We start from the raw sequence: 23101 nt of genomic DNA, 5'->3' as shown, positions 1-23101 counted from the left end.
GATATTTAGGAATGTGTCCCGTGTACAGATATTGGGGAGTGTGTCCCGGGTACAGATATTGGGGAGTGTGTCCCGAGTACAGATATTCGGGAGTGTGTCCCGGGTACAGATATTGGGGAGTGTGTCCCGGGTACAGATATTGGGGAGTGCGTCCCAGCTACAGATATTGGGGAGTGTGTCCCGGGTACAGATATTGGGGAGTGTGTCCCGGGTACAGATATTGGGGAGTGTTCCCCGGGTACAGATATTGGGGAGTGTGTCCCGGGTACAGATATTGGGGAGTGTGTCCCGGGTACAGATATTGGGGAATGTGTCCCGTGTACAGATATTGGGGAGCGTGTCCCGGGTACAGATATTGGGGAGCGTGTCCCGGGTACAGATATTGGGAATGTGTCCCGGGTACAGATATTGGGGAGTGTGTCCCGGGTACAGATATTGGGGAGTGTGTCCCGGGTACAGATATTGGGGAGTGTGCCCCGGGTACAGATATTGGGGAGTGTGTCCTGGGGACAGATATTGGGGAGCGTGTCCCGGGTACAGATATTGGGGAGCGTGCCCCGGGTACAGATATTGGGGAGCGTGTCCCGGGTACAGATATTGGGGAGCGTGTCCCGGGTACAGATATTGGGGAATGTGTCCCGGGTACAGATATTGGGGAGTGTGTCCCGGGTACAGATATTGGGGAGTGTGTCCCGGGTACAGATATTGGGGAGTGTGTCCCGGGCACAGATATTGCGGAGTGTGTCCCGGGCACAGATATTGGGGAGTGTGTCCCGGGTACAGATATTGGGCAGTGTGCCCCGGGTGCAGATATTGGGGAGTGTGTCGCGGGTACAGATATTGGGGAGTGTGTCCCGGGTACACTTATTGGGGAGTGTGTCCCTGGTACAGATATTGGGGAGTGTGTCCCGGCTACAGATATTGGGGAGTGTGTCCCGTGTACAGATATTGGGGAGTGTGTCCCAGGTACAGATATTGGGGAGTATGTCCCGGGTACAGATATTGGGGAGTGTGTCCCGGGTACAGATATTGGGGAGTGTGTCCCGGGTACAGATATTTAGGAATGTGTCCCGTGTACAGATATTGGGGAGTGTGTCCCGGGTACAGATATTGGGGAGTGTGTCCCAGGTACAGATATAGGGGAGTGTGTCCCGGGTAGATATTGGGGAGTGTGTCCCGGGTACAGATATTGGGGAGTGTGTCCCAGGTACAGATATTGGGGAGTGTGTCCCGGGTACAGATACTGGGGAGTGTGTCCCGGGTACAGATATAGGGGAGTGTGTCCCGGGTAGATATTGGGGAGTGTGTCCCGGGTACAGATATTGGGGAGTGTGTCCCAGGTACAGATATTGGGGAGTGTGTCCCGGCTACAGATACTGGGGTGTGTGTCCCGGGTACAGATATTGGGGAGTGTGTCCCAGGTACAGATATTGGGGAGTGTGTCCCGGGTACAGATATTGGGGAGTGTGTCCCGGGTACAGATATTGGGGAGTGTGTCCCGGGAACAGATATTGGGGAGTGTGTCCCGGGTACAGATATTGGGAAATGTGTCCCATGTACAGATATTGGGGAGTGTGTCTCGGGTACAGATACTGGGGTGTGTGTCCCGGGTACAGATATTGGGGAGTGTTTCCCGGGTACAGATATTGGGGAGTGTGTCCCGGGAACAGATATTGGGGAGTGTGTCCCGGGTACAGATATTGGGGAGCGTGTCCCGGGTACAGATATTGGGGAGCGTGCCCCGGGTACAGATATTGGGGAGCGTGTCCCGGGTACAGATATTGGAGAGCGTGTCCCGGGTACAGATATTGGGGAATGTGTCCCGGGTACAGATATTGGGGAGTTTGTCCCGGGTACAGATATTGGGGAGTGTGTCCCGGGTACAGATATTGGGGAGTGTGTCCCGGGTACAGATATTGGGGAGTGTGTCCCGGGCACAGATATTGGGGAGTGTGTCCCGGGCACAGATATTGGGGAGTGTGTCCCGGGTACAGATATTGGGCAGTGTGCCCCGGGTGCAGATATTGGGGAGTGTGTCGCGGGTACAGATATTGGGGAGTGTGTCCCGGGTACACTTATTGGGGAGTGTGTCCCTGGTACAGATATTGGGGAGTGTGTCCCGGCTACAGATATTGGGGAGTGTGTCCCGGGCACAGATATTGGGGAGTGTGTCCCGGGTACAGATATTGGGCAGTGTGCCCCGCGTGCAGATATTGGGGAGTGTGTCGCGGGTACAGATATTGGGGAGTGTGTCCCGGGTACACTTATTGGGGAGTGTGTCCCTGGTACAGATATTGGGGAGTGTGTCCCGGCTACGGATATTGGGGAGTGTGTCCCGTGTACAGATATTGGGGAGTGTGTCCCAGGTACAGATATTGGGGAGTATGTCCCGGGTACAGATATTGGGGAGTGTGTCCCGGGTACAGATATTGGGGAGTGTGTCCCGGGTACAGATATTTAGGAATGTGTCCCGTGTACAGATATTGGGGAGTGTGTCCCGGGTACAGATATTGGGAATGTGTCCCGGGTACAGATATTGGGGAGTGTGTCCCGGGTACAGATATTGGGGAGTGTGTCCCGGGTACAGATATTGGGGAGTGTGCCCCGGGTACAGATATTGGGGAGTGTGTCCTGGGGACAGATATTGGGGAGCGTGTCCCGGGTACAGATATTGGGGAGCGTGCCCCGGGTACAGATATTGGGGAGCGTGTCCCGGGTACAGATATTGGGGAGCGTGTCCCGGGTACAGATATTGGGGAATGTGTCCCGGGTACAGATATTGGGGAGTGTGTCCCGGGTACAGATATTGGGGAGTGTGTCCCGGGTACAGATATTGGGGAGTGTGTCCCGGGTACAGATATTGGGGAGTGTGTCCCGGGCACAGATATTGCGGAGCGTGTCCCGGGCACAGATATTGGGGAGTGTGTCCCGGGTACAGATATTGGGCAGTGTGCCCCGGGTGCAGATATTGGGGAGTGTGTCGCGGGTACAGATATTGGGGAGTGTGTCCCGGGTACACTTATTGGGGAGTGTGTCCCTGGTACAGATATTGGGGAGTGTGTCCCGGCTACAGATATTGGGGAGTGTGTCCCGTGTACAGATATTGGGGAGTGTGTCCCAGGTACAGATATTGGGGAGTATGTCCCGGGTACAGATATTGGGGAGTGTGTCCCGGGTACAGATATTGGGGAGTGTGTCCCGGGTACAGATATTTAGGAATGTGTCCCGTGTACAGATATTGGGGAGTGTGTCCCGGGTACAGATATTGGGGAGTGTGTCCCAGGTACAGATATAGGGGAGTGTGTCCCGGGTAGATATTGGGGAGTGTGTCCCGGGTACAGATATTGGGGAGTGTGTCCCAGGTTCAGATATTGGGGAGTGTGTCCCGGGTACAGATACTGGGGAGTGTGTCCCGGGTACAGATATAGGGGAGTGTGTCCCGGGTTGATATTGGGGAGTGTGTCCCGGGTACAGATATTGGGGAGTGTGTCCCAGGTACAGATATTGGGGAGTGTGTCCCGGCTACAGATACTGGGGTGTGTGTCCCGGGTACAGATATTGGGGAGTGTGTCCCAGGTACAGATATTGGGGAGTGTGTCCCGGGTACAGATATTGGGGAGTGTGTCCCGGGAACAGATATTGGGGAGTGTGTCCCGGGTACAGATATTGGGAAATGTGTCCCATGTACAGATATTGGGGAGTGTGTCCCGGGTACAGATACTGGGGTGTGTGTCCCGGGTACAGATATTGGGGAGTGTTTTCCGGGTACAGATATTGGGGAGTGTGTCCCGGGAACAGATATTGGGGAGTGTGTCCCGGGTACAGATATTGGGGAGTGTGTCCCGGGAACAGATATTGGGGAGCGTGTCCCGGGTACAGATATTGGGGAGCGTGCCCCGGGTACAGATATTGGGGAGCGTGTCCCGGGTACAGATATTGGGGAGCGTGTCCCGGGTACAGATATTGGGGAATGTGTCCCGGGTACAAATATTGGGGAGTGTGTCCCGGGTACAGATATTGGGGAGTGTGTCCCGGGTACAGATATTGGGGAGTGTGTCCCGGGTACAGATATTGGGGAGTGTGTCCCGGGCACAGATATTGGGGAGTGTGTCCCGGGCACAGATATTGGGGAGTGTGTCCCGGGTACAGATATTGGGGAGTGTGTCCCGGGCACAGATATTGGGGAGTGTGTCCCGGGTACAGATATTGGGGAGTGTGTCCCGGGTACAGATATTGGGGAGTGTGTCCCGGGCACAGATATTGGGGAGTGTGTCCCGGGTACAGATATTGGGGAGTGTGTCCCGGGTACACTTATTGGGGAGTGTGTCCCTGGTACAGATATTGGGGAGTGTGTCCCGGCTACAGATATTGGGGAGTGTGTCCCGTGTACAGATATTGGGGAGTGTGTCCCAGGTACAGATATTGGGGAGTATGTCCCGGGTACAGATATTGGGGAGTGTGTCCCGGGTACAGATATTGGGGAGTGTGTCCCGGGTACAGATATTTAGGAATGTGTCCCGTGTACAGATATTGGGGAGTGTGTCCCGGGTACAGATATTGGGGAGTGTGTCCCGGGTACAGATATTCGGGAGTGTGTCCCGGGTACAGATATTGGGGAGTGTGTCCCAGCTACAGATATTGGGGAGTGTGTCCCGGGTACAGATATTGGGGAGTGTGTCCCGGGTACAGATATTGGGGAGTGTTCCCCGGGTACAGATATTGGGGAGTGTGTCCCGGGTACAGATATTGGGGAGTGTGTCCCGGGTACAGATATTGGGGAATGTGTCCCGTGTACAGATATTGGGGAGCGTGTCCCGGGTACAGATATTGGGGAGCGTGTCCCGGGTACAGATATTGGGAATGTGTCCCGGGTACAGATATTGGGGAGTGTGTCCCGGGTACAGATATTGGGGAGTGTGTCCCGGGTACAGATATTGGGGAGTGTGCCCCGGGTACAGATATTGGGGAGCGTGCCCCGGGTACAGATATTGGGGAGCGTGTCCCGGGTACAGATATTGGGGAGCGTGTCCCGGGTACAGATATTGGGGAATGTGTCCCGGGTACAAATATTGGGGAGTGTGTCCCGGGTACAGATATTGGGGAGTGTGTCCCGGGTACAGATATTGGGGAGTGTGTCCCGGGTACAGATATTGGGGAGTGTGTCCCGGGCACAGATATTGGGGAGTGTGTCCCGGGCACAGATATTGGGGAGTGTGTCCCGGGTACAGATATTGGGGAGTGTGTCCCGGGCACAGATATTGGGGAGTGTGTCCCGGGTACAGATATTGGGGAGTGTGTCCCGGGTACAGATATTGGGGAGTGTGTCCCGGGCACAGATATTGGGGAGTGTGTCCCGGGTACAGATATTGGGGAGTGTGTCCCGGGTACACTTATTGGGGAGTGTGTCCCTGGTACAGATATTGGGGAGTGTGTCCCGGCTACAGATATTGGGGAGTGTGTCCCGTGTACAGATATTGGGGAGTGTGTCCCAGGTACAGATATTGGGGAGTATGTCCCGGGTACAGATATTGGGGAGTGTGTCCCGGGTACAGATATTGGGGAGTGTGTCCCGGGTACAGATATTTAGGAATGTGTCCCGTGTACAGATATTGGGGAGTGTGTCCCGGGTACAGATATTGGGGAGTGTGTCCCGGGTACAGATATTCGGGAGTGTGTCCCGGGTACAGATATTGGGGAGTGTGTCCCAGCTACAGATATTGGGGAGTGTGTCCCGGGTACAGATATTGGGGAGTGTGTCCCGGGTACAGATATTGGGGAGTGTTCCCCGGGTACAGATATTGGGGAGTGTGTCCCGGGTACAGATATTGGGGAGTGTGTCCCGGGTACAGATATTGGGGAATGTGTCCCGTGTACAGATATTGGGGAGCGTGTCCCGGGTACAGATATTGGGGAGCGTGTCCCGGGTACAGATATTGGGAATGTGTCCCGGGTACAGATATTGGGGAGTGTGTCCCGGGTACAGATATTGGGGAGTGTGTCCCGGGTACAGATATTGGGGAGTGTGCCCCGGGTACAGATATTGGGGAGTGTGTCCCGGGGACAGATATTGGGGAGCGTGTCCCGGGTACAGATATTGGGGAGCGTGCCCCGGGTACAGATATTGGGGAGCGTGTCCCGGGTACAGATATTGGGGAGCGTGTCCCGGGTACAGATATTGGGGAATGTGTCCCGGGTACAGATATTGGGGAGTGTGTCCCGGGTACAGATATTGGGGAGTGTGTCCCGGGTACAGATATTGGGGAGTGTGTCCCGGGTACAGATATTGGGGAGTGTGTCCCGGGCACAGATATTGGGGAGTGTGTCCCGGGCACAGATATTGGGGAGTGTGTCCCGGGTACAGATATTGGGCAGTGTGCCCCGGGTGCAGATATTGGGGAGTGTGTCGCGGGTACAGATATTGGGGAGTGTGTCCCGGGTACACTTATTGGGGAGTGTGTCCCTGGTACAGATATTGGGGAGTGTGTCCCGGCTACAGATATTGGGGAGTGTGTCCCGTGTACAGATATTGGGGAGTGTGCCCCGGGTACAGATATTGGGGAGTGTGTCCCGGTTACAGATATTGGGGAGTGTGTCCCGGGTACAGATATTTAGGAATGTGTCCCGTGTACAGATATTGGGGAGTGTGTCCCGGGTACAGATATTCGGGAGTGTGTCCCGGGTACAGATATTGGGGAGTGTGTCCCAGCTACAGATATTGGGGAGTGTGTCCCGGGTACAGATATTGGGGAGTGTGTCCCGGGTACAGATATTGGGGAGTGTTCCCCGGGTACAGATATTGGGGAGTGTGTCCCGGGTACAGATATTGGGGAGTGTGTCCCGGGTACAGATATTGGGGAGTGTGTCCCGGGTACAGATATTCGGGAGTGTGTCCCGGGTACAGATATTGGGGAGTGTGTCCCAGCTACAGATATTGGGGAGTGTGTCCCGTGTACAGATATTGGGGAGTGTGTCCCGGGTACAGATATTGGGGAGTGTGTCCCGGGTACAGATATTGGGGAGCGTGTCCCGGGTACAGATATTGGGAATGTGTCCCGGGTACAGATATTGGGGAGTGTGTCCCGGGTACAGATATTGGGGAGTGTGTCCCGGGTACAGATATTGGGGAGTGTGCCGCGGGTACAGATATTGGGGAGTGTGTCCCGGGTACAGATATTGGGGAGTGTGTCCCGGGTACAGATATTGGGGAGTGTGTCCCGGGTACAGATATTGGGGAGTGTGTCCCGGGTACAGATATTGGGGAGTGTGTCCCGGGTACAGATATTGGGGAGTGTGTCCCGGGTACAGATATTTATTGGGGAGTGTGTCCCGGGTACAGATATTCGGGAGTGTGTCCCGGGGACAGATATTGGGGAGTGTGTCCCGGGTACAGATATTGGGGAGTGTGTCCCGGGTACAGATATTGGGGAGTGTGTCCCGGGTACAGATATTGGGGACCGTGTCTCGGGTACAGATATTGGGGAGCGTGTCTCGGGTACAGATATTGGGGAGCGTGTCCCGGGTACAGATATTGGGGAGTGTCTCCCGGGTACAGATATTGGGGAGTGTGTCCCGGGTACAGATATTGGGGAGTGTGTCCCGGGTAGATATTGGGGAGTGTGTCCCCCCTACAGATATTGGGGAGTGTGTCCCGGGTACAGATATTGGGGAGTGTGTCCCGGCTACAGATATTGGGGAGTGTGTCCCGGGTACAGATATTGGGGAGTGTGTCCCGGGTACAGATATTGGGGAAGTGTGCCCCGGGTACAGATATTGGGAGTGTGTCCCGGGTACAGATATTTTGGAGTGTGCCCCGGGTACAGATATTGGGGAGTGTGTCCCGGGTTCAGATATTGGGGAGTGTGTCCCGGGTACAGATATTGGGGAGTGTGTCCCGTGTACAGATATTGGGGAGTGTGTCCCGGGTACAGATATTGGGGAGTGTGTCCCGGGAACAGATATTGGGGAGTGTGTCCCGGGTACAGATATTGGGGAGTGTGTCCCAGGTACAGATATTGGGGAGTGTGTCCCGGGTACAGATGCTGGGGTGTGTGCCCCGGGTACAGATATTGGGGAGTGTGTCCCAGGTACAGATATTGTGGAGTGTGTCCCGGGTACAGATATTGGGGAGTGTGTCCCGGGTACAGATATTGGGGAGTGTGTCCCGGGAACAGATATTGGGGAGTGTGTCCCGGGTACAGATATTGGGAAATGTGTCCCACGTACAGATATTGGGGAGTGTGTCCCGGGTACAGATATTGGGGAGTGTGTCCCGGGTACAGATATTGGGGAGTGTGTCCCGGGTACAGATATTGGGGAGTGTGTCCCGGGTACAGATATTGGGGAGTGTGTCCCGGGTACACATATTGGGGAGTGTGTCCCGGGTACAGATATTGGGGAGTGTGTCCCAGGTACAGATATTGGGGAGTGTGTCCCGGGTACAGATATTGGGGAGTGTGTCCCGGGTACAGATATTGGGGAGTGGGTCCCAGGTACAGATATTGGGGAGTGTGTCCCGCGTACAGATATTGGGGAGTGTGTCCCAGGTACAGATATAGGGGAGTGTGTCCCGGGTAGATATTGGGGAGTGTGTCCCGGGTACAGATATTGGGGAGTGTGTCCCAGGTACAGATATTGGGGAGTGTGTCCCGGGTACAGATACTGGGGAGTGTGTCCCGGGTACAGATATTGGGGAGTGTGTCCCGGGTACAGATATTGGGGAGTGTGTCCCAGGTACAGATATTGGGGAGTGTGTCCCGGGTACAGATATTGGGGAGTGTGTCCCGGGTACAGATATTGGAGAGTGGGTCCCAGGTAAAGATATTGGGGAGTGTGTCCCGCGTACAGATATTGGGGAGTGTGTCCCAGGTACAGATATAGGTGAGTGTGTCCCGGGTAGATATTGGGTAGTGTGTCCCGGGTACAGATATTGGGGAGTGTGTCCCAGGTACAGATATTGGGGAGTGTGTCCCGGCTACAGATACTGGGGTGTGTGTCCCGGGTACAGATATTGGGGAGTGTGTCCCAGGTACAGATATTGGGGAGTGTGTCCCGGGTACAGATACTGGGGAGTGTGTCCCGGGAACAGATATTGGGGAGTGTGTCCCGGGTACAGATATTGGGAAATGTGTCCCATGTACAGATATTGGGGAGTGTGTCCCGGGTACAGATACTGGGGTGTGTGTCCCGGGTACAGATATTGGGGAGTGTGTCCCAGGTACAGATATTGGGGAGTGTGTCCCGGGTACAGATATTGGGGAGTGTGTCCCGGGTACAGATATTGGGGAGTGTGTCCCGGGAACAGATATTGAGGAGTGTGTCCCGGGTACAGATATTGGGAAATGTGTCCCATGTACAGATATTGGGGAGTGTGTCCCGGGTACAGATATTGGGGAGTGTGTCCCGGGAACAGATATTGGGGAGTGTGTCCCGGGTACAGATATTGGTGAGGGTGTCCCGGGGACAGATATTGGGGAGCGTGTCCCGGGTACAGATATTGGGGAGCATGCCCCGGGTACAGATATTGGGGAGCGTGTCCCGGGTACAGATATTGGGGAATGTGTCCCGGGTACAGATATTGGGGAGTGTGTCCCGGGTAGATATTGGGGAGTGTGTCCCGGGTACAGATATTGGGGAGTGTGTCCCAGGTACAGATATTGGGGAGTGTGTCCCGGCTACAGATACTGGGGTGTGTGTCCCGGGTACAGATATTGGGGAGTGTGTCCCAGGTACAGATATTGGGGAGTGTGTCCCGGGTACAGATATTGGGGAGTGTGTCCCGGGAACAGATATTGGGGAGTGTGTCCCGGGTGCAGATATTGGGAAATGTGTCCCATGTACAGATATTGGGGAGTGTGTCCCGGGTACAGATATTCGGGAGTGTGTCCCGGGTACAGATATTGGGGAGTGTGTCCCAGCTACAGATATTGGGGAGTGTGTCCCGGGTACAGATATTGGGGAGTGTGTCCTGGGTACAGATATTGGGGAGTGTTCCCCGGGTACAGATATTGGGGAGTGTGTCCCGGGTACAGATATTGGGGAGTGTGTCCCGGGTACAGATATTGGGGAATGTGTCCCGTGTACAGATATTGGGGAGCGTGTCCCGGGTACAGATATTGGGGAGCGTGTCCCGGGTACAGATATTGGGAATGTGTCCCGGGTACAGATATTGGGGAGTGTGTCCCGGGTACAGATATTGGGGAGTGTGTCCCGGGTACAGATATTGGGGAGTGTGTCCCGGGTACAGATATTGGGGAGTGTGTCCCGGGTACAGATATTGGGGAGTGTGCCCCGGGTACAGATATTGGGGAGTGTGTCCCGGGTACAGATATTGGGGAGTGTGTCCCGGGGACAGATATTGGGGAGTGTGTCCCGGGTACAGATATTGGGGAGTGTGTCCCGGGTAGATATTGGGGAGTGTGTCCCGGCTACAGATATTGGGGAGTGTGTCCCGGGTACAGATATTGGGGAGTGTGTCCCGGGTACAGATATTGGGGAGTGGGTCCCAGGTACAGATATTGGGGAGAGTGTCCCGCGTACAGATATTGGGGAGTGTGTCCCAGGTACACATATAGGGGAGTGTGTCCCGGGTAGATATTGGGCAGTGTGTCCCGGGTACAGATATTGGGGAGTGTGTCCCAGGTACAGATATTGGGGAGTGTGTCCCGGGTACAGATACTGGGGTGTGTGCCCCGGGTACAGATATTGGGGAGTGTGTCCCAGGTACAGATATTGGGGAGTGTGTCCCGGGTACAGATATTGGGGAGTGTGTCCCGGGTACAGATATTGGGGAGTGTGTCCCGGGAACAGATATTGGGGAGTGTGTCCCGGGTACAGATATTGGGAAATGTGTCCCACGTACAGATATTGGGGAGTGTGTCCCGGGTACAGATATTGGGGAGTGTGTCCCGGGTACAGATATTGGGGAGTGTGTCCCGGGTACAGATATTGGGGAGTGTGTCCCGGGTACAGATATTGGGGAGTGTGTCCCGGGTACACATATTGGGGAGTGTGCCACGGGTACAGATATTGGGGAGTGTGTCCCAGGTACAGATATTGGGGAGTGTGTCCCGGGTACAGATATTGGGGAGTGTGTCCCGGGTACAGATATTGGGGAGTGGGTCCCAGGTACAGATATTGGGGAGTGTGTCCCGCGTACAGATATTGGGGAGTGTGTCCCAGGTACAGATATAGGGGAGTGTGTCCCGGGTAGATATTGGGGAGTGTGTCCCGGGTACAGATATTGGGGAGTGTGTCCCAGGTACAGATATTGGGGAGTGTGTCCCGGGTACAGATACTGGGGAGTGTGTCCCGGGTACAGATATTGGGGAGTGTGTCCCGGGTACAGATATTGGGGAGTGTGTCCCGGGTACAGATATTTAGGAATGTGTCCCGCGTACAGATATTGGGGAGTGTGTCCCGGGTACAGATATTGGGGAGTGTGTCCCAGGTACAGATATAGGGGAGTGTGTCCCGGGTAGATATTGGGGAGTGTGTCCCGGGTACAGATATTGGGGAGTGTGTCCCAGGTTCAGATATTGGGGAGTGTGTCCCGGGTACAGATACTGGGGAGTGTGTCCCGGGTACAGATATAGGGGAGTGTGTCCCGGGTAGATATTGGGGAGTGTGTCCCGGGTACAGATATTGGGGAGTGTGTCCCAGGTACAGATATTGGGGAGTGTGTCCCGGCTACAGATACTGGGGTGTATGTCCCGGGTACAGATATTGGGGAGTGTGTCCCAGGTACAGATATTGGGGAGTGTGTCCCGGGTACAGATATTGGGGAGTGTGTCCCGGGAACAGATATTGGGGAGTGTGTCCCGGGTACAGATATTGGGAAATGTGTCCCATGTACAGATATTGGGGAGTGTGTCCCGGGTACAGATACTGGGGTGTGTGTCCCGGGTACAGATATTGGGGAGTGTTTCCCGGGTACAGATATTGGGGAGTGTGTCCCGGGAACAGATATTGGGGAGTGTGTCCCGGGTACAGATATTGGGGAGTGTGTCCCGGGAACAGATATTGGGGAGCGTGTCCCGGGTACAGATATTGGGGAGCGTGCCCCGGGTACAGATATTGGGGAGCGTGTCCCGGGTACAGATATTGGGGAGCGTGTCCCGGGTACAGATATTGGGGAATGTGTCCCGGGTACAAATATTGGGGAGTGTGTCCCGGGTACAGATATTGGGGAGTGTGTCCCGGGTACAGATATTGGGGAGTGTGTCCCGGGTACAGATATTGGGGAGTGTATCCCGGGCACAGATATTGGGGAGTGTGTCCCGGGCACAGATATTGGGGAGTGTGTCCCGGGTACAGATATTGGGCAGTGTGCCCCGGGTGCAGATATTGGGGAGTGTGTCGCGGGTACAGATATTGGGGAGTGTGTCCCGGGTACACTTATTGGGGAGTGTGTCCCTGGTACAGATATTGGGGAGTGTGTCCCGGCTACAGATATTGGGGAGTGTGTCCCGTGTACAGATATTGGGGAGTGTGTCCCAGGTACAGATATTGGGGAGTATGTCCCGGGTACAGATATTGGGGAGTGTGTCCCGGGTACAGATATTGGGGAGTGTGTCCCGGGTACAGATATTTAGGAATGTGTCCCGTGTACAGATATTGGGGAGTGTGTCCCGGGTACAGATATTGGGGAGTGTGTCCCGGGTACAGATATTCGGGAGTGTGTCCCGGGTACAGATATTGGGGAGTGTGTCCCAGCTACAGATATTGGGGAGTGTGTCCCGGGTACAGATATTGGGGAGTGTGTCCCGGGTACAGATATTGGGGAGTGTTCCCCGGGTACAGATATTGGGGAGTGTGTCCCGGGTACAGATATTGGGGAGTGTGTCCCGGGTACAGATATTGGGGAATGTGTCCCGTGTACAGATATTGGGGAGCGTGTCCCGGGTACAGATATTGGGGAGCGTGTCCCGGGTACAGATATTGGGAATGTGTCCCGGGTACAGATATTGGGGAGTGTGTCCCGGGTACAGATATTGGGGAGTGTGTCCCGGGTACAGATATTGGGGAGTGTGCCCCGGGTACAGATATTGGGGAGTGTGTCCCGGGGACAGATATTGGGGAGCGTGTCCCGGGTACAGATATTGGGGAGCGTGCCCCGGGTACAGATATTGGGGAGCGTGTCCCGGGTACAGATATTGGGGAGCGTGTCCCGGGTACAGATATTGGGGAATGTGTCCCGGGTACAGATATTGGGGAGTGTGTCCCGGGTACAGATATTGGGGAGTGTGTCCCGGGTACAGATATTGGGGAGTGTGTCCCGGGTACAGATATTGGGGAGTGTGTCCCGGGCACAGATATTGGGGAGTGTGTCCCGGGCACAGATATTGGGGAGTGTGTCCCGGGTACAGATATTGGGCAGTGTGCCCCGGGTGCAGATATTGGGGAGTGTGTCGCGGGTACAGATATTGGGGAGTGTGTCCCGGGTACACTTATTGGGGAGTGTGTCCCTGGTACAGATATTGGGGAGTGTGTCCCGGCTACAGATATTGGGGAGTGTGTCCCGTGTACAGATATTGGGGAGTGTGTCCCAGGTACAGATATTGGGGAGTATGTCCCGGGTACAGATATTGGGGAGTGTGTCCCGGTTACAGATATTGGGGAGTGTGTCCCGGGTACAGATATTTAGGAATGTGTCCCGTGTACAGATATTGGGGAGTGTGTCCCGGGTACAGATATTCGGGAGTGTGTCCCGGGTACAGATATTGGGGAGTGTGTCCCAGCTACAGATATTGGGGAGTGTGTCCCGGGTACAGATATTGGGGAGTGTGTCCCGGGTACAGATATTGGGGAGTGTTCCCCGGGTACAGATATTGGGGAGTGTGTCCCGGGTACAGATATTGGGGAGTGTGTCCCGGGTACAGATATTGGGGAGTGTGTCCCGGGTACAGATATTCGGGAGTGTGTCCCGGGTACAGATATTGGGGAGTGTGTCCCAGCTACAGATATTGGGGAGTGTGTCCCGTGTACAGATATTGGGGAGCGTGTCCCGGGTACAGATATTGGGGAGCGTGTCCCGGGTACAGATATTGGGAATGTGTCCCGGGTACAGATATTGGGGAGTGTGTCCCGGGTACAGATATTGGGGAGTGTGTCCCGGGTACAGATATTGGGGAGTGTGCCGCGGGTACAGATATTGGGGAGTGTGTCCCGGGTACAGATATTGGGGAGTGTGTCCCGGGTAGATATTGGGGAGTGTGTCCCCCCTACAGATATTGGGGAGTGTGTCCCGGGTACAGATATTGGGGAGTGTGTCCCGGCTACAGATATTGGGGAGTGTGTCCCGGGTACAGATATTGGGGAGTGTGTCCCGGGTACAGATATTGGGGAAGTGTGCCCCGGGTACAGATATTGGGAGTGTGTCCCGGGTACAGATATTGGGGAGTGTGCCCCGGGTACAGATATTGGGGAGTGTGTCCCGGGTTCAGATATTGGGGAGTGTGTCCCGGGTACAGATATTGGGGAGTGTGTCCCGTGTACAGATATTGGGGAGTGTGTCCCGGGTACAGATATTGGGGAGTGTGTCCCGGGAACAGATATTGGGGAGTGTGTCCCGGGTACAGATATTGGGGAGTGTGTCCCAGGTACAGATATTGGGGAGTGTGTCCCGGGTACAGATGCTGGGGTGTGTGCCCCGGGTACAGATATTGGGGAGTGTGTCCCAGGTACAGATATTGTGGAGTGTGTCCCGGGTACAGATATTGGGGAGTGTGTCCCGGGTACAGATATTGGGGAGTGTGTCCCGGGAACAGATATTGGGGAGTGTGTCCCGGGTACAGATATTGGGAAATGTGTCCCACGTACAGATATTGGGGAGTGTGTCCCGGGTACAGATATTGGGGAGTGTGTCCTGGGTACAGATATTGGGGAGTGTGTCCCGGGTACAGATATTGGGGAGTGTGTCCCGGGTACAGATATTGGGGAGTGTGTCCCGGGTACACATATTGGGGAGTGTGTCCCGGGTACACATATTGGGGAGTGTGTCCCGGGTACAGATATTGGGGAGTGTGTCCCGGGTACAGATATTGGGGAGTGTGTCCCGGGTACAGATATTGGGGAGTGTGTCCCGGGCACAGATATTGGGGAGTGTGTCCCGGGCACAGATATTGGGGAGTGTGTCCCGGGTACAGATATTGGGCAGTGTGCCCCGGGTGCAGATATTGGGGAGTGTGTCGCGGGTACAGATATTGGGGAGTGTGTCCCGGGTACACTTATTGGGGAGTGTGTCCCTGGTACAGATATTGGGGAGTGTGTCCCGGCTACAGATATTGGGGAGTGTGTCCCGTGTACAGATATTGGGGAGTGTGTCCCAGGTACAGATATTGGGGAGTATGTCCCGGGTACAGATATTGGGGAGTGTGTCCCGGTTACAGATATTGGGGAGTGTGTCCCGGGTACAGATATTTAGGAATGTGTCCCGTGTACAGATATTGGGGAGTGTGTCCCGGGTACAGATATTCGGGAGTGTGTCCCGGGTACAGATATTGGGGAGTGTGTCCCAGCTACAGATATTGGGGAGTGTGTCCCGGGTACAGATATTGGGGAGTGTGTCCCGGGTACAGATATTGGGGAGTGTTCCCCGGGTACAGATATTGGGGAGTGTGTCCCGGGTACAGATATTGGGGAGTGTGTCCCGGGTACAGATATTGGGGAGTGTGTCCCGGGTACAGATATTCGGGAGTGTGTCCCGGGTACAGATATTGGGGAGTGTGTCCCAGCTACAGATATTGGGGAGTGTGTCCCGTGTACAGATATTGGGGAGCGTGTCCCGGGTACAGATATTGGGGAGCGTGTCCCGGGTACAGATATTGGGAATGTGTCCCGGGTACAGATATTGGGGAGTGTGTCCCGGGTACAGATATTGGGGAGTGTGTCCCGGGTACAGATATTGGGGAGTGTGCCGCGGGTACAGATATTGGGGAGTGTGTCCCGGGTACAGATATTGGGGAGTGTGTCCCGGGTAGATATTGGGGAGTGTGTCCCCCCTACAGATATTGGGGAGTGTGTCCCGGGTACAGATATTGGGGAGTGTGTCCCGGCTACAGATATTGGGGAGTGTGTCCCGGGTACAGATATTGGGGAGTGTGTCCCGGGTACAGATATTGGGGAAGTGTGCCCCGGGTACAGATATTGGGAGTGTGTCCCGGGTACAGATATTGGGGAGTGTGCCCCGGGTACAGATATTGGGGAGTGTGTCCCGGGTTCAGATATTGGGGAGTGTGTCCCGGGTACAGATATTGGGGAGTGTGTCCCGTGTACAGATATTGGGGAGTGTGTCCCGGGTACAGATATTGGGGAGTGTGTCCCGGGAACAGATATTGGGGAGTGTGTCCCGGGTACAGATATTGGGGAGTGTGTCCCAGGTACAGATATTGGGGAGTGTGTCCCGGGTACAGATGCTGGGGTGTGTGCCCCGGGTACAGATATTGGGGAGTGTGTCCCAGGTACAGATATTGTGGAGTGTGTCCCGGGTACAGATATTGGGGAGTGTGTCCCGGGTACAGATATTGGGGAGTGTGTCCCGGGAACAGATATTGGGGAGTGTGTCCCGGGTACAGATATTGGGAAATGTGTCCCACGTACAGATATTGGGGAGTGTGTCCCGGGTACAGATATTGGGGAGTGTGTCCTGGGTACAGATATTGGGGAGTGTGTCCCGGGTACAGATATTGGGGAGTGTGTCCCGGGTACAGATATTGGGGAGTGTGTCCCGGGTACACATATTGGGGAGTGTGTCCCGGGTACACATATTGGGGAGTGTGTCCCGGGTACAGATATTGGGGAGTGTGTCCCAGGTACAGATATTGGGGAGTGTGTCCCGGGTACAGATATTGGGGAGTGTGTCCCGGGTACAGATATTGGGGAGTGGGTCCCAGGTACAGATATTGGGGAGTGTGTCCCGCGTACAGATATTGGGGAGTGTGTCCCAGGTACAGATATAGGGGAGTGTGTCCCGGGTAGATATTGGGGAGTGTGTCCCGGGTACAGATATTGGGGAGTGTGTCCCAGGTACAGATATTGGGGAGTGTGTCCCGGGTACAGATACTGGGGAGTGTGTCCCGGGTACAGATATTGGGGAGTGTGTCCCGGGTACAGATATTGGGGAGTGTGTCCCAGGTACAGATATTGGGGAGTGTGTCCCGGGTACAGATATTGGGGAGTGTGTCCCGGGTACAGATATTGGAGAGTGGGTCCCAGGTAAAGATATTGGGGAGTGTGTCCCGCGTACAGATATTGGGGAGTGTGTCCCAGGTACAGATATAGGTGAGTGTGTCCCGGGTAGATATTGGGGAGTGTGTCCCGGGTACAGATATTGGGGAGTGTGTCCCAGGTACAGATATTGGGGAGTGTGTCCCGGCTACAGATACTGGGGTGTGTGTCCCGGGTACAGATATTGGGGAGTGTGTCCCAGGTACAGATATTGGGGAGTGTGTCCCGGGTACAGATACTGGGGAGTGTGTCCCGGGAACAGATATTGGGGAGTGTGTCCCGGGTACAGATATTGGGAAATGTGTCCCATGTACAGATATTGGGGAGTGTGTCCCGGGTACAGATACTGGGGTGTGTGTCCCGGGTACAGATATTGGGGAGTGTGTCCCAGGTACAGATATTGGGGAGTGTGTCCCGGGTACAGATATTGGGGAGTGTGTCCCGGGTACAGATATTGGGGAGTGTGTCCCGGGAACAGATATTGAGGAGTGTGTCCCGGGTACAGATATTGGGAAATGTGTCCCATGTACAGATATTGGGGAGTGTGTCCCGGGTACAGATATTGGGGAGTGTGTCCCGGGAACAGATATTGGGGAGTGTGTCCCGGGTACAGATATTGGTGAGGGTGTCCCGGGGACAGATATTGGGGAGCGTGTCCCGGGTACAGATATTGGGGAGCGTGCCCCGGGTACAGATATTGGGGAGCGTGTCCCGGGTACAGATATTGGGGAATGTGTCCCGGGTACAGATATTGGGGAGTGTGTCCCGGGTAGATATTGGGGAGTGTGTCCCGGGTACAGATATTGGGGAGTGTGTCCCAGGTACAGATATTGGGGAGTGTGTCCCGGCTACAGATACTGGGGTGTGTGTCCCGGGTACAGATATTGGGGAGTGTGTCCCAGGTACAGATATTGGGGAGTGTGTCCCGGGTACAGATATTGGGGAGTGTGTCCCGGGAACAGATATTGGGGAGTGTGTCCCGGGTACAGATATTGGGAAATGTGTCCCATGTACAGATATTGGGGAGTGTGTCCCGGGTACAGATATTCGGGAGTGTGTCCCGGGTACAGATATTGGGGAGTGTGTCCCAGCTACAGATATTGGGGAGTGTGTCCCGGGTACAGATATTGGGGAGTGTGTCCTGGGTACAGATATTGGGGAGTGTTCCCCGGGTACAGATATTGGGGAGTGTGTCCCGGGTACAGATATTGGGGAGTGTGTCCCGGGTACAGATATTGGGGAATGTGTCCCGTGTACAGATATTGGGGAGCGTGTCCCGGGTACAGATATTGGGGAGCGTGTCCCGGGTACAGATATTGGGAATGTGTCCCGGGTACAGATATTGGGGAGTGTGTCCCGGGTACAGATATTGGGGAGTGTGTCCCGGGTACAGATATTGGGGAGTGTGTCCCGGGTACAGATATTGGGGAGTGTGTCCCGGGTACAGATATTGGGGAGTGTGCCCCGGGTACAGATATTGGGGAGTGTGTCCCGGGTACAGATATTGGGGAGTGTGTCCCGGGGACAGATATTGGGGAGTGTGTCCCGGGTACAGATATTGGGGAGTGTGTCCCGGGTAGATATTGGGGAGTGTGTCCCGGCTACAGATATTGGGGAGTGTGTCCCGGGTACAGATATTGGGGAGTGTGTCCCGGGTACAGATATTGGGGAGTGTGTCCCGGGTACAGATATTGGGGAGTGGGTCCCAGGTACAGATATTGGGGAGAGTGTCCCGCGTACAGATATTGGGGAGTGTGTCCCAGGTACAGATATAGGGGAGTGTGTCCCGGGTAGATATTGGGCAGTGTGTCCCGGGTACAGATATTGGGGAGTGTGTCCCAGGTACAGATATTGGGGAGTGTGTCCCGGGTACAGATACTGGGGTGTGTGCCCCGGGTACAGATATTGGGGAGTGTGTCCCAGGTACAGATATTGGGGAGTGTGTCCCGGGTACAGATATTGGGGAGTGTGTCCCGGGTACAGATATTGGGGAGTGTGTCCCGGGAACAGATATTGGGGAGTGTGTCCCGGGTACAGATATTGGGAAATGTGTCCCACGTACAGATATTGGGGAGTGTGTCCCGGGTACAGATATTGGGGAGTGTGTCCCGGGTACAGATATTGGGGAGTGTGTCCCGGGTACAGATATTGGGGAGTGTGTCCCGGGTACAGATATTGGGGAGTGTGTCCCGGGTACACATATTGGGGAGTGTGCCACGGGTACAGATATTGGGGAGTGTGTCCCAGGTACAGATATTGGGGAGTGTGTCCCGGGTACAGATATTGGGGAGTGTGTCCCGGGTACAGATATTGGGGAGTGGGTCCCAGGTACAGATATTGGGGAGTGTGTCCCGCGTACAGATATTGGGGAGTGTGTCCCAGGTACAGATATAGGGGAGTGTGTCCCGGGTAGATATTGGGGAGTGTGTCCCGGGTACAGATATTGGGGAGTGTGTCCCAGGTACAGATATTGGGGAGTGTGTCCCGGGTACAGATACTGGGGAGTGTGTCCCGGGTACAGATATTGGGGAGTGTGTCCCGGGTACAGATATTGGGGAGTGTGTCCCAGGTACAGATATTGGGGAGTGTGTCCCGGGTACAGATATTGGGGAGTGTGTCCCGGGTACAGATATTGGGGAGTGGGTCCCAGGTAAAGATATTGGGGAGTGTGTCCCGCGTACAGATATTGGGGAGTGTGTCCCAGGTACAGATATAGGTGAGTGTGTCCCGGGTAGATATTGGGGAGTGTGTCCCGGGTACAGATATTGGGGAGTGTGTCCCAGGTACAGATATTGGGGAGTGTGTCCCGGGAACAGATATTGGGCAGTGTGTCCCGGGTACAGATATTGGGAAATGTGTCCCATGTACAGATATTGGGGAGTGTGTCCCGGGTACAGATACTGGGGTGTGTGTCCCGGGTACAGATATTGGGGAGTGTGTCCCAGGTACAGATATTGGGGAGTGTGTCCCGGGTACAGATATTGGGGAGTGTGTCCCAGGTACAGATATTGGGGAGTGTGTCCAAGGAACAGATATTGAGGAGTGTGTCCCGGGTACAGATATTGGGAAATGTGTCCCATGTACAGATATTGGGGAGTGTGTCCCGGGTACAGATATTGGGGAGTGTTTCCCGGGTACAGATATTGGGGAGTGTGTCCCGGGAACAGATATTGGGGAGCGTGTCCCGGGTACAGATATTGGGGAGTGTGTCCCGGGGACAGATATTGGGGAGCGTGTCCCGGGTACAGATATTGGGGAGCGTGCCCCGGGTACAGATATTGGGGAGCGTGTCCCGGGTACAGATATTGGGGAGCGTGTCCCGGGTACAGATATTGGGGAATGTGTCCCGGGTACAGATATTGGGGAGTGTGTCCCGGGTACAGATATTGGGGAGTGTGTCCCAGGTACAGATATTGGGGAGTGTGTCCCGGGTACAGATATTGGGGAGTGTGTCCCGGGCACAGATATTGGGGAGTGTGTCCCGGGCACAGATATTGGGGAGTGTGTCCCGGGTACAGATATTGGGCAGTGTGCCTCGGGTGCAGATATTGGGGAGTGTGTCCCGGGTAGATATTGGGGAGTGTGTCCCGGCTACAGATATTGGGGAGTGTGTCCCGGGTACAGATATTGGGGAGTGTGTCCCGGGTACAGATATTGGGGAGTGTGTCCCGGGTACAGATATTGGGGAGTGGGTCCCAGGTACAGATATTGGGGAGAGTGTCCCGCGTACAGATATTGGGGAGTGTGTCCCAGGTACAGATATAGGGGAGTGTGTCCCGGGTAGATATTGGGCAGTGTGTCCCGGGTACAGATATTGGGGAGTGTGTCCCAGGTACAGATATTGGGGAGTGTGTCCCGGGTACAGATATTGGGGAGTGTGTCCCGGGTACAGATATTGGGGAGTGTGTCCCGGGAACAGATATTGGGGAGTGTGTCCCGGGTACAGATATTGGGAAATGTGTCCCACGTACAGATATTGGGGAGTGTGTCCCGGGTACAGATATTGGGGAGTGTGTCCCGGGTACAGATATTGGGGGTGTGTCCCGGGTACAGATATTGGGGAGTGTGTCCCGGGTACAGATATTGGGGAGTGTGTCCCGGGTACACATATTGGTGAGTGTGCCACGGGTACAGATATTGGGGAGTGTGTCCCAGGTACAGATATTGGGGAGTGTGTCCCGGGTACAGATATTGGGGAGTGTGTCCCGGGTACAGATATTGGGGAGTGGGTCCCAGGTACAGATATTGGGGAGTGTGTCCCGCGTACAGATATTGGGGAGTGTGTCCCAGGTACAGATATAGGGGAGTGTGTCCCGGGTAGATATTGGGGAGTGTGTCCCGGGTACAGATATTGGGGAGTGTGTCCCAGGTACAGATATTGGGGAGTGTGTCCCGGGTACAGATACTGGGGAGTGTGTCCCGGGTACAGATATTGGGGAGTGTGTCCCGGGTACAGATATTGGGGAGTGTGTCCCAGGTACAGATATTGGGGAGTGTGTCCCGGGTACAGATATTGGGGAGTGTGTCCCGGGTACAGATATTGGGGAGTGGGTCCCAGGTAAAGATATTGGGGAGTGTGTCCCGTGTACAGATATTGGGGAGTGTGTCCCAGGTACAGATATAGGTGAGTGTGTCCCGGGTAGATATTGGGGAGTGTGTCCCGGGTACAGATATTGGGGAGTGTGTCCCAGGTACAGATATTGGGGAGTGTGTCCCGGGAACAGATATTGGGGAGTGTGTCCCGGGTACAGATATTGGGAAATGTGTCCCATGTACAGATATTGGGGAGTGTGTCCCGGGTACAGATACTGGGGTGTGTGTCCCGGGTACAGATATTGGGGAGTGTGTCCCAGGTACAGATATTGGGGAGTGTGTCCCGGGTACAGATATTGGGGAGTGTGTCCCGGGTACAGATATTGGGGAGTGTGTCCAGGGAACAGATATTGAGGAGTGTGTCCCGGGTACAGATATTGGGAAATGTGTCCCATGTACAGATATTGGGGAGTGTGTCCCGGGTACAGATATTGGGGAGTGTTTCCCGGGTACAGATATTGGGGAGTGTGTCCCGGGAACAGATATTGGGGAGTGTGTCCCGGGTACAGATATTGGGGAGAGTGTCCCGGGGACAGATATTGGGGAGCGTGTCCCGGGTACAGATATTGGGGAGCGTGCCCCGGGTACAGATATTGGGGAGCGTGTCCCGGGTACAGATATTGGGGAGCGTGTCACGGGTACAGATATTGGGGAATGTGTCCCGGGTACAGATATTGGGGAGTGTGTCCCGGGTACAGATATTGGGGAGTGTGTCCCGGGTATAGATATTGGGGAGTGTGTCCCGGGTACAGATATTGGGGAGTGTGTCCCGGGCACAGATATTGGGGAGTGTGTCCCGGGCACAGATATTGGGGAGTGTGCCTCGGGTGCAGATATTGGGGAGTGTGTCGCGGGTACAGATATTGGGGAGTGTGTCCCGGGGACAGATATTGGGGAGTGTGTCCCGGGTACAGATATTGGGGAATGTGTCCCGTGTACAGATATTGGGGAGCGTGTCCCGGGTACAGATATTGGGGAGCGTGTCCCGGGTACAGATATTGGGAATGTGTCCCGGGTACAGATATTGGGGAGTGTGTCCCGGGTACAGATATTGGGGAGTGTGTCCCGGGTACAGATATTGGGGAGTGTGTCCCGGGTACAGATATTGGGGAGTGTGTCCCGGGTACAGATATTGGGGAGTGTGTCCCGGGTACAGATATTGGGGAGTGTGTCCCGGGTACAGATATTGGGGAGTGTGTCCCGGGTACAGATATTGGGGAGTGTGTCCCGGGTACAGATATTGGGGAGTGTGTCCCGGGTACAGATATTTATTGGGGAGTGTGTC

Source organism: Pristiophorus japonicus, unplaced genomic scaffold, assembly GCF_044704955.1.
Source record: "Pristiophorus japonicus isolate sPriJap1 unplaced genomic scaffold, sPriJap1.hap1 HAP1_SCAFFOLD_280, whole genome shotgun sequence".
Classification (NCBI taxonomy): domain Eukaryota; kingdom Metazoa; phylum Chordata; class Chondrichthyes; family Pristiophoridae; genus Pristiophorus; species Pristiophorus japonicus.
Note: the sequence above shows the minus strand (reverse complement) of the source record.